Source organism: Balearica regulorum, chromosome 22 (assembly GCF_011004875.1).
Source record: "Balearica regulorum gibbericeps isolate bBalReg1 chromosome 22, bBalReg1.pri, whole genome shotgun sequence".
Classification (NCBI taxonomy): domain Eukaryota; kingdom Metazoa; phylum Chordata; class Aves; order Gruiformes; family Gruidae; genus Balearica; species Balearica regulorum.
In genome coordinates this window covers 425,812-438,562 of record NC_046205.1, presented here as the reverse complement: position 1 = coordinate 438,562, position 12,751 = coordinate 425,812, and the positions used below count along the sequence as shown (strand labels likewise).

General features: G+C 41.3%; 1 long non-coding RNA gene across 1 annotated transcript; it reads left to right on the top strand.

Annotated features, from left to right (window-relative positions):
• Positions 1-5,188: 5,188 nt before the first annotated feature.
• Positions 5,189-11,923, top strand: LOC142604850 (uncharacterized). The gene is made up of 3 exons (XR_012838694.1): positions 5,189-7,994; positions 10,580-10,805; positions 11,688-11,923. It is a non-coding gene; the product is annotated as an uncharacterized LOC142604850 (long non-coding RNA).
• The last annotated feature ends 828 nt before the right edge of the window (positions 11,924-12,751 follow it).

Here is a 12,751-nt window from a genome sequence, read left to right as displayed (position 1 = left end):
AACCGGAGTAGTGTACATCGTAAATAGTCCATCGTCCTTAGATAATCTAAGTACTATCATGCTTACTCCAGAAAGCTGAGCAGCCACATTGATTCACCTGTTTTCCAGCAGTTCTGGATTCAACATAAAATTTTTGCTGAATGCAACATAAAGATGACTCTTAATCATAAGCGTTTGTGTCAAATACTTGGTTTTTTTCTGCCACACTCATTTTCTTTCAGATATTCTTTAGGGGTTTACTACAAAAATCCTAGTAATTAATAGCTAGTCAGTCTTTATGCCATGTATTCTTGTGTCAGATTTCTGTAGCTTTGAATTTTTTAAATTACTGTACCTTTACAGGATGATAATATATTACATACTTCTAAGAAAGCAGTCTGTAGACTTTTTTGGTCAAGTGTTGCAGAGCTGAACGCATAGCTCACCATAAAAAATAAAGTTCAGGTTGAAGAGGGAATCCTTAGCAGTGTTTCCCAGTGAACTTGCATCCTAGGAAAATTTCTCAGCTACTTCTCATTCAGATTCAAAGCAGTATTCGATCATCGGTGCTGTTACCCCTCGTTACAATGAAGTATACTCACTGCTTGCAGTTCTTGCTAACCTGATACTGCACAAACCAATTGATACTCATAGAGACATTGAAGTTAGGGTTCCTGAGAAATGAGGATGCTTAAAACCTTAATTGTAGTATTTGTAGCTTCTCTCTTCTACTCTTTCTTTACTGTCCCTTCTTGGATTGGATGTACGCCTCTGCTTGTCCTCCTTTGCAGAGAACAAAAGGAAAAAAGTGTTACCTGTGGTATCGTGGATCTGTGTAGCTAGCCAGCTACAGATCCAAGTTCAGTTGCAAGGTTTGAGGTTTTTTTGAATGGACCTTGCTATTTTTAAAATTATTTTTTTGATGCGGTATGTAAAGGTCAAAATACTGCAGAATTATTTTTTGAATTTCTTTGATATTATTTCATGAAGTATGAGATCTTGACTTACTAATCTTGTCAGAATTTCTAGATGATACATGTTGAACAGGAATGTAGACATGCACTTATTAGCTAATTTTGCATTTAATTTGCCCATTTTATGCAAGTAAACATTTATTATTCCTCATGTCTGCAAAGCACTAAAACATACCTTTTCTTTAATGTTCCTTGTAAACATTAAATATTTCACAATGTTTCCTCCTGTGTAACTTCTCTAATGGCAGTCCTTGGAAAATAAATGTGCATTTTTTTTCTCCCCTTTTATTTGTTCTTGACTGACTCTTGGTTGTACAGTTTTTAGCCTTTTCTTTCATGTCAAATGGATGTCTTCAACTGTGTGCCTTACGAGCGAGTTCAAAAAGGTGTGCATTGCAGCGTGTGAAATCTAAAGGTCATAAATTAAATCTGTCTCACTGGGCCGAAGTAGGATACATGCAGTGGAGACTGCGTCATCCGCAGTGCAGGAGGCTGTTCCACAACTGTAGGTTATCTTTTCTCTTTCGTTGGAAATAGCTTCAAAAATCCTTTTAGCATCTGAGCTGAGGCTTAAAATAGAACCAGCTAAAGAACATCAAATGTCTAGCTGTATCAGTAGAAGTTGCTGAAATGAGATATAAATGTGCAAGTACTTGAGTAGCTCAAAGTGATTTTTCTCATATAATATCTGTAGTGTGGGAATGGCTGTGAGTTTATACACATGGAAGAAACACAGTGTGGTTGTCCAGCTCTTAGTTGCTGTGATTAGCTTCACCACTCCCTCAACCAAAGAAGAGTAATAATGGATTTTAAAATTAAATTCGAATTCAAGAAAGAAATTAAAAATCAGTGCTTTTCTATTATAGCACAAAGTTTAGAGTCTAGCGTGGAGGTGTTAAGAGTCCAGTTCCATCGTGGGAATTGCCGTCCTTCTCAGAGGCAAGGCTTAGAATGTTTATTCCTTTAATTTTACTAATTTTCACTTGAGCTTTTTACATTAATTCAGTGTTTTCAGTTTTCTAATTGTATCAAAGCCATCAATTTGAGTGCTTGGGATTGAGGTATGATAACCTAGCTTTCCATGAAGACTTCTCCTGCACGGTTGAGATTTTTGGCAGATGGAGGAAAATTGTTTATTTTTTGGTAGGCTTGTTTGAACTGGCAAGTACAACTGAAAGCACATGTCCGCAATTGTGAGCTTTTGAGCGTAAAGATTTTCTATTGAGTTAGGCTTCTTTCAGTGCTGTTTGCATGAGAGAGGAGAGTTGAGGTAAACTAGCTAGGAAAGCTTTCCACTCAATACTTCTACAGCAAGACTAACCTTTAGAGAAACGGGGAAAGGGAAGTTGTAGACTAGACCAGTAAAACCAGTCATCTCCTTCATTAATGGACTTTATTCTTCCTTCTGAAGGTCTCTTAGCAGTGAAGGATGTAGTTTGTCTCAGAGGTACGTAACTTGTTCAAGCTGGCTGGAGCAAATATTTTGTGGTTGAGTGCACACAGGTCCTTGTGAACAAAACTGAGTTCACTCATCTCACTAGCAGTGGGACACTCTTCCCATTGCTTAGGAAGCGGCAGTAATACTTAAATATACAAAATGAGAATAGTGTCCGGCCTTTCTGGCTTATTGTCCATAGACTCCAGCTCCTCATTGTGGGGACCTGCGAGGTGCATACGGCGTGCTCCAGAGAGCCACGGGTGGGGAGCTCCAGCAGATCTCCCAGAGGACAGTGGTGGTTACCTTGGGGATCCTGCCACTCCTGTTGTGGCACTTTCTTCGCCCTGCTGCTCTTCTGTCTGGCATGAAGTGGACTTTAGGTAAGTCTTGAGAAACTTTTGAACAAACCCTTCCCTAATCAGCCAAGGTAGGAATACGGTTAATTCAAGCATACGCCAGGTCTGTTTGCATTGTGTTTTGATGTTGTCACTGGAAGAGACCACTATGAAAGTAGTGTGCATTGAGCCAAGCAACGTGTAGAATCCCTGTCTTTAGAATACAGTAGTTTCACAAGTGAGTAGAACTGTACTTCACATGAATATTTCTGGAATACCACATTTCTCATCTCTTCACTATTTCCTTTCAAAGAGATTGCAGTGAGCAGCATTGTTTACTACTCTTAGACGTCCAGCCGTTATCTTACGTGAATAGACTTGTTTCTCCTTCCTTCTGTGCCTTTGCATTTTAGTTTTTAAGGTAGACATCATAAGATGTATACATTAACCACTGGAATAAAGCCTCTACAGTTGATGTATGGGAGTTTAGGGGATAGGGGTTACTGTTGTTAGAGTTTAGGGGTTAGGAGTTAGGGTAAGTATTACGGGTTAGGTCCTGCCCTTGCTAACACCATACATATGTGTTGATTAACCCGTATTAAGTGATACAGGTGGGAGAAACATTTGCTGTATCCAGTGTACCAGGAAAAGAGATTGGAGATAGTGTGCCTAAAAAGGTGTAAAGTAGAACAGGCTTTCTAAAGATGATAAAAGAACCTTATCTCCTGATATCCTTTGTTTAGTACAATATATCAATTCTGGATCGTTCCACATAGTTGTATAAGTCCTTCCTACTGGTCGGATTGGGGAGTTTCATCCAGACTTGCTGTAGTCAGAGACCTGTTTATCTGAACAAATTTTCAACAGCCAAGCATTGGAGTTTTTGTTAAGTTTAGGAAGTTGTCTTGGTTTTCACCTTCTTCTCTTTTCTCATCCGGTGTTCTTCATTTGACCAGCAATCAGAGTGAGAAGGAAGTTTTTCCAAACAGTGATTCCTATCATCTTACAAACTAGGAGCATGTTGGTTACATGTCCTTGATGTTGCACATGGCCGTGTTTTCGTGTTGTGCAGGCAGGCATTCCTTACCAGGATGAGTAGTTAAGGGTGCCTTAAAGAAGTTGCCAGGAATTGAGTAGGAAGGCAAAACGGGTGAAATGATTTCAGGTATCCAGTGTAAAGTGCAGGAAGGTAATGATGGATAGTTCCCCACCTGAGGACAAGGGCTGGCAAGTTTGTTCTTTGTAGGTTTTCCTTTGAGTTAAAAAATAAAATAATTGGGTGGTAATGGCCGTGCACAAGCCTAGAAAAATGAATGATAAGGTGAGATGCGTGTCCAGCAGATAGCGACTGCTGTTTCTGCCAGCTGAAGATAGGGAGTAAAGCAAGTGCTACAGAGCTGTGTGGGTGAGTGGGGGAATTCCACCCAAAGACTGGAAAGATGTCAAGATGTGGCATCTCTAGTGCGTTACAGGACCTTTTTGAAGGACTGTGTTCTGTCTAACTCTGTGATATGAAATGAGCTGCTCGTCAGCGCACTGGAGGATCTTCCTGTTTGACTTGAAGCTCCCTATAATGTATCTGAAGAACACGTTCGGACTCTGTGCTCCTGGAATCTTGCTTTCCCAACAGTGTGCCCATCACAAAAACAGTAGACCTTATTAGAGTGCTTCCACTTTTGAGATGTGTAAGTCAGGCAAGTAAAGTCACCTTGGATTTTTGAAGCAAAAATACATGCCAAGTCTCTGAAAATCCCGAATTGCAGTAAAAGTTTCCAAAAGAATTTTGTGTTGGCAGTTGAAGGACCACATGCTGTAACATCAAAGTTGCATCAAAAGAAATCAGATACAGTCAGATAACGTAGTCTTAGTCTTCTGTGTTCTTAGGTCTTAGATTTTTCTAAATATGATAAACGAGGACAAAGTAGCAGCAATATTTGGGTAGGGAGAATAAAGCCTTACAAAGTTGCTTGTTATTTTTAAAGAAAGTCATGTCTGTTGGGTTTTTTGTTTTTGTTAAGGGGATGCTTATCATGAACCGTATCTTTCCATTTTAATCCTTCCTCTGCAGTTTGATTAGTCTCACTAGGAGGTGGGTACCCTTTGTGACTAAGGATACAAGGTAAACTAGTTTACAAGTGTATGGTAGAAGTCATGACAGCGATGGAACTGCTTTTTCCTAGTGTGAAACTTTAAAAAGTAAGAAGTTGCTTGTAGGCTTGGTAACCATCAGGGGAGTAGCAAGTAATAACACTAAATTATATCTATGCTGTCTTCTATAGCTGTAGATGTTTCAGGTTGAGGTCGTAGGGATTGAGAGCAGCGCTGAGGAGAAGGACTTGAGGGTATTGATTGATGAGAAGCTCAACATGAGCCGGCAGTGTGCGCCTGCGGCCCAGAAAGCCAACCATGTCCTGGGCTGCATCCCCAGCAGCGTGACCAGCAGGTTGAGGGAGGGGATTCTGCCCCTCTGCTCTGGTGAGACCCCACCTGCAGTACTGTGTCCAGCTCTGGGGTCCCCAGGACAAGAAGGACACGGAGCTGTTGGAGAGAGTCCAGAGGAGGCCACGGAGATGATCAGAGGGCTGGAGTACCTCTGCTATGAGGACAGGCTGAGAGAGTTGGGCTGGTTCAGCCTGGAGAAGAGAAGGCTCCAGAGGACCTTACAGCACCTTCCAGTACCTAAAGGGGACTTAGAAGAAAGATGGAGACAGACTTTTTAGCAGGGCCCGCTGCGATAGGACAAGGGGTAATGGCTTCAAACTAAAAGAGTTTAGTTTAAACTAGATGTAAGGAATAAACTTTTTACATTGAGGGTGCTGAGGCCCTGGCACAGGCTGTCCAGAGAAGCTGTGGCTGCCCCTGGCTCCCTGGCAGTGTTCAAGGCCAGGTTGGATGGGGCTTTGGGCAACCTGGGCTGGTTGAAGATGTCCCTAATCATTGCAGGGGGCCTTTAAAGGTCCCTTCCAACCCAAACCATTTTGTGATTCTATGAAGCTTGAAATGCCAAGAAGTTGTGTGTTTCACATCTCTTTAACAATCATGTATTTCTTACAAAGTTTCTTACAAAGGTGTTTCGTGTGACTTTTTTCTTCTGTATAAAAACGCATCTTTCAGATACTGAGGTGGATCTGGCAATAGAGACTGCAAGCTTTGCTCTTGATGTAACGGGAATATGGGGGCTATGTAATTCACATTGATTCTTTATTGACCGCTGCTCTCTTGGCAGGTGAAAATTAGATAATGATGCCTGAATTTATGAATCCCCTATGCACTGTGGGACTGCAGCGTATAAATATGTAAGAGGAACTCCAAGAGGAAATGTGGGACTGGCAAAGCCATGCTGATCTCAAGCAAAGACAGACTTCTTTTTGATGCACAGAGCCTTTGCTTGTGTTAGCAGTAAATTCTTCTCTGTTCCAAATTGAGACCACAAAATCTTTGGTGAGAAAAAAAAAAACCACAATCAGACTTTTAGTATTAAAGACTGAGAATGATTGCGGTTACTTATAGAGATAGGATTGCTTGTTGAAAATTGAGATGTAATGTGTGATTAAACACATACTTGTTTGTTATGCTTGTGGTTCAGTTCTGTCATTATAACAATTCAGCCAGTGCAGGTGTGTTACTACGGTCTGGAAGATGATGTCTGATGGCAGAATGAAAGGAGAAGCAAAAGCCTGTGGCTGTGTAAAATTACTTTTTTTTTTTTGTGTGTCATTTAGTTGTCTAAATAAATTAAGGTATTTTAGAAATTGTAGTTGATTGAACAGCAATCAGAAATTAGGCTCCAAAAAAATTAAACCTCATATTTTTAATTGGTATCTTCAGTGTGCAAGTGCCTGGTCCCTTTTATCTACTAATAATGTTTTAGCTTCCATTCTCATCTTGTGTCTCATAATCCCTGAAGAACGTTCGTGATGCCCTACGAATTGAGCTGGCTGGTAAGTTATATGTCTTTATACCTCTGGAGAAGTTTGATTGCAGGCTTTTCTGAAAATATTTCATTCCTAGCACTTCATTTATGCCCAGCCTGGTGTTAGAGCCTCTGCAGACATGCCAGTCTACTAAAATTGTGTCATACTGTGTCACAGTACTAAGAGAATTGGATCCTGGATATGCTTTTAAATTTATAAAAAAACTTGCAAAATTAAACGTTTAGCGGTGGGTGAACGCCAGCCTGTGACGCTGCTGTGGGTCGTGCGCTGCGGGGAAGAGCTCTGCACCTTCTGACCGATGCATCTGTAGGCTGGTGTTCTGCAGAAGAGTAAACGGGGTGGGAAGGGGATTACTAGAGCACAAATACCAATCGCTTCATGGTTTCTTGTGCTGGGTACCATGTTCTTAAACTTGTTAGAGTAATGCCTGGTAGAATTAAGCTACACTTCACTACTTAAATCAAGATTAATTTTAGCCCATTGTTTGTTTTTTTTAATTAAAATGGCTCAGGAAAACCTTTGGTTTGAAATATTTATAACTGCTTCTTAGTTTTGCACACAAATTTCAGTTGTATTCTGATTTAAGAAATTTTAGCATTCCACTAGATGGCTCTTCAATGTCCCTTTTGCAACCCACATCTTTAGTTTTGTTTCAATATTTGTTGTTGTATTTTTTTCAATCTTTTTCCTTTTTAGGTGTTTTCTAGGTTTCCTGGACTTAGGCTCTGCCCCTCTCAACCTCCTGTGATTCATCGTGCGCTCCAGTTGGCACTCTGTCAGAAGGCTTGACTCATACTTACCTTACAGTTCAGAACTGCTTCTCCTTGCAAATAGTAAAAAAAAATAAAATCACAAAACAAAAAAACCAAGAAAAAACACAAAAATGGAACTGAACGATGTCTCACTTTTTCCTGGATTGCTGTGCTTTTAAATTGAAGTGTTTAGGAAGCTGGGTCTTAATTAGGCTTTAGTGGAGGTGCGATAGAGCAGAAGTAGTGTAATTGCCCATTATATTTCACTGAAAACGCCATTTTGGGTGTCACCTGAGTCATCTTGGTGCTTTCTGAGGTACCTGCTGCTTTGCAAGGCTCACGTGGAATATTTGTGAGACTCAGTAGTACCACGCAACAAGGAAGGCTGAGCAGGATGAAAATCAATTTTACTCTCAGAAATGGAGTTCAGTGCCTGCTTTTTTTAATGTGTGACTTGGGTTGAGAGGAGGAGGACTGAGAAGAGTAGTTCCGGTATTCTGTTCATTGATCATCTCATGAAGAACTGCACAGCACTGCGTCTTCTGAATAGAGAAGGGCAGACCTTGGGGAGCTGGCGACTGGTAAGACACTGGTGCAAGTTTTCTTTGCTGGCCTTAGCACCCCTTGCAATCTTAAGTTTTGCATTTCTAGCTTGTTTTCCTTCTGGTATTTTGCCGGTATTACAGATGGGGGGTATTGGCATGTTCTTAACAACAACCAAACCCCACCACCACCTGCCAATACCTAGAAGGTTATGAGAAGACGGAAGTTCTTCAATAAAGCTGTTACTGTGGTTGTCATAGGGAGCTGCAGCATGGAGCCATCGAGGTCCTCCGGAACCGAGGTGGCTGTGCTAGATTATAATGTTTCAGGTCTGATAGAGTGGTATCGTGCCAGGATGTCCACGAATGTGTCCGAGCTGTTTGCAGAGTGGATGTAACTTTGAAAGCAGTATGGTCATACTTGTCTTGCGCTTGATTGCAGAAGCCTGGGCCTCAGGTGGCTCAAACTCTGCCTGCGGCTTCTGCTTTGTTTGCAAATATGTCAGGCCCTGTTACATATGCATCCTTTCCAGTTTCCCTCAAGAGCCTGTGAGAGGGAAGTTCCTGATTTTGCCCAAACCTAAACAATAAAAAAGTGTAGCTTCGCTTGTGGCGTTTCAGCTCTTGGTATGTTTTGCCATGGAGGTCTGTGCTTGTCTCTTTGTGCTTCCTCTTTGTGTGTGACCCTTTCCCCTTTAGGCCAAGACCTTTTCCCCTTTTGATGATGACTTCTCAGAACTTGGTCTTCCAGCCTCCTACCAATCTTAGGTTTACAATAAGTAAAATCTTTCCAGTTCTGTTCCCTTTGGTGGGTTTTTGTCCATGGTTAGTGGCAGAACCTCCTGACATCACTTAGAGCCTTGGTTAATGCCTGAGGTGTGGCAGAGGTAGGTAATGTTTGAGGTGATGCTGCTTCATTGACTCTAAATACCTTCCTGTTCTGGTGAGGTCTTGCCACCTCTGCAGTACTGTTATCTTAGCATGGGTGAGTGCCAGCTTGTAAGATTTTTCCACCTTCCGGTACAGGAGGTAGCAGAAAGCAGAAAGGATGAATCAAGCCTTTATTGGCACTGGAGTTTTGCCCTATTGTCTGAGTCCTAAGTATGGTAATCTGCTTTTTGACACAAATTACGCTTCTTGTGACCCAAGAGTTTAGCAAGGTCCAGAGTTCAGCTTGGTTTGAGTGAGCTTTAGAGCTTTGTACCTACACACTGATGGCAGAAACCCATCAACCACTGTTACTTCTTGGAACAATTAACGTGGTCGGGTCCATTTGAGGCAAGTGTTTTTCTTCTAGATCCTTTGATCTCTCGCCTGTGCTGTATCATCAGCCTGGCCTGATGTATGTCTCTTGATCTCTTTAGGGATCCAGAGGTGAATATTTCTTTGGTTTCATTCCTTTTTTAGGGAAATAGTGTGTTGTGTTCACAGCTGTCAGGTGACTCTTGAATCATAAAATTCATAGTTTCTCTAAAATTGGTGGTCGTTTTGTGTTTGCTGCTTGTGGTGATTGAAAGATGCTCTTGGGGGAGCGTGGTGACGCACTGCCTCCTGTGACAGCACCTTGTTGATACCTTGACGGGTGTCATCATTTCGACTCGCGTAGGCAACAGATCTTGCAGCCTGGTTGGTTGTCATTCATGTGGGTACATCAGACTCGTTTAGGATTTTAAATCCTTGCCTGTTTCTAGTGGATTCGGCTTTAAAAAAGAGTAAGTAAATGCCAGTTAATGTCACAGCTGCACAACTTTATGAAATGCCCGTGTAGGCATTGGTGAAGTGAATGTTGCATTTTATTTTGGCTGCAGAACATCCAGGTTGACCCATCTTTGAACAGTTTCTCTCCCAATGGGAAGTTTGGAAAAAAATAATGAACTGTTCCAGAGTAGCTGGGATTTCTTAGTATTCTGCATGCTTAAAAGAAGTTTCCAACATATGGTAGGAGAAACAGTTAAAAAGAAGAAAGCCTTACCAGGATATGGATATTTATTACTTATCCTGGACCAGGCCTAAGACAAATGGGTATCCAAAGAGTAAAGGGTAAAAATAGCTTCAGTCAGCTCTGGCGGTGGGTCACACTTGTTGCAGTGTAGCGGTAGCTCAGGTAACCGTCGCCTGCCTTCTTTCCAGGTTCAGTCCCAAGTTTTAGGTTATAGACAATTGTACAGATGCAAAGAGTTATAGCTTATTGTGAAAAACTGCTCAGGATCTTTCCAAGTGTACCTCAGGATACAGGATATTTGATGGCATGTAAAATGGATTACTTGCTGCATTTCACTTACTTTTAGCTTTACCGTCCCAGAGAGGCAGGAGGATAATGTAACACCTTCTTGGTCTAATTGCAGTTTCTTTGAACTGTGCGTGTATGTGACAGCTGATTAGCTATTTACACATAAATATTACTAACTAGCAATCTCAATTAATGAAGAGGACAGCAGAGCCTTTGTGAAGGGTTTTTTTTTTTATTGACGTTATTTGTAATAAAGAGAGATCTCGTTTGCTGCTTTTGCATTTGCTAAATGCCACCTTTCTCTTTTCCTTGGTGATCCTTAGAGGACCCGTGCTCTGTTATAACAACTTCTCCTGTTTGCAATATAATTATTTCTACTCTTGTCTGGTTTTAGATGGTGAAAGATAGACACTGTGATGGCACTAATGCACAGACTCGGAACGTGAACTCTGATGGCAGGTACTTGTATCTGGTCCCGGTGGTCTGACGTTTCTGGGGAAGGTTTTAGGTGTTGTGTGTCTCTTGGCCATAGTTCTCTCTGTTCTCAATTTATTGATTTCAGTGTTGATCGAGATGTTTGTCTCTATAGCATACCCAAGAGCTGCACTGCGACAGAGAAGGTAAGTTTGGGGGGGGGGGGGGGGGGGGGGGGTTGACAGCCAAGCCCTCAGTAGTTCATCTGTTCTGGGGTTTTTTTCTGATATAATCGTTCAAGTTTTATGTTGGATTTATGGGCAGATGTTGGATTGATCAGACAGCTGCTGAAACCATAACAAAATGTCATGTAACAGGGCATGTTTTTAGCATTGGGGAGGAAAAAAAGACCAATTTGAGAATTAGGTTTATAACCCTTCCTGAAGTGTTTCTTTTGTGTCCTTTGAGATACAGACCTAGATGCAAAGTCACCAGTCTGCTCAGTGAGGTATTTTTCCTCTTCGTTTTCCTGATTGAGAATTAGTGCCTGTGTAGTGCTTGTTGCTAGAAACTATTGAGTTGCTCGAGTTCATTTATTTTTCTGTTCCAAGTTCAGCGGGATATTGCTCTGTGCTCTATGACGGGGAACCGCTGGTCGCTGTTAGCTGTGCTTCAAAGACAAGAATTCCTGGGTTTGGTCAAGTTTAGGTCGCATTCGTTCTGAAGCCTAACGAAAGCATTAGCTAATACATATCTTGAGTCTCTGTTTTGGGTTATAAAGGACTTGCTTGTGATCCTTGTTTTAATAGGTAATTAAGTGTCTGGATTTCTTCCTTATGTAACCAAGGAAATAGTCTCAGATATGTTTTGCTAGGTAGAACCATGTGTACACAACAAGGACTTGTTATTCATGGGGGAAAATTTAGTATAAGAACTTGAAATCTAGATTACCTTCAATTAAAATAAACAAAACTCTAGGAAATACAGTATCTTAATGCCACAGCTGGGAAGAATGATGTAGAAATTCTTGTATCTAAGTCTTGTTTTAAATGTCACTAAAACTACGCATACGATCTGTACTTTTGCAGTAAATGTAAAACATGCCACGAATTAGCTGTCTTCTGGAAGAACCCCAGCATCTGCCTGTCATGGCAAGTGATCCAAGCAGTGACTTATGCATGTTAGCGGTTTCAGGTGGGTGCGTTCCGTGTCTTCTCTCTTGTTCTATGCGGTGTACTAGAAACTGCACGTGCCTTGTATAATTTGTTTCCTACCTGGTCCTCTTGTAATGTCCAGTTTTTCTAATAAACATCTTTTGAAGTCATTGGTTTGTGGCTGTTTTCCAAGGGTCTGATGTTCTCATGTGTTGCTTGTTCTTAGTAACGTACTCTCTTTGGATCATGCAGGGAAGAGGAGAAGAGAAACTCATCGCTTCCTGTGGGTGGGAACTTTATTTTAAGCTGACAGGTCAAAATGCAAGACCTTATCTAATAGTTTCTCTGTTTTTAATATTTTCTTGGAGTGTCCTGATGCTTCAGATCAGACAGAAAACCATTTAAAGCAAACTCGAAGAAACTTCTCATGAAGCAAAATTAATTCTGAGTGTTTGGAAAACAATGATGAAACAAATTGGAAGTTGTGATTTTATTCCTGTGAAGTGCCAAGTCCTGCGGGAAACTTCAGCCATACGAAGTTCAGAATTACCTCACACTTACATGAATACCAGAGGGTTTGGCTTCATGTGTGCTTGTTAGTTTTTGTTTCAAAGGAGGACTGAGCAGAATGCACCATGGGGTGTTCAGCGTGCAGTACCTCACTGCGTTGCACTGTTCCTCCCTCTGCTTGTTCCCAGGGAGCAGGGGCAAAGTGGCCTGTGTGCCTGCGTAGATGGGTTTTCCAGAGGTGAGAATGTGTGTGTGTACACCTGTATTTACTTAAAATTCCCATTCTTCGATAGAAGTGTTCTGGCATATTGTGTAGTCCAGTTTGGCTTTGTTTTTCATTTCAGCTGTGCAGACATTACCAGAATCAGTCAGAAAAACACTCTTTTTTTCCATGCTTAACCCTTTTTACATGCAATGTTGTACTAATCTTGCTAAACAGCAGGAATGAACGTTTCCTAAAAACAGCTACGGAAGTGTAAGTTCAGGAG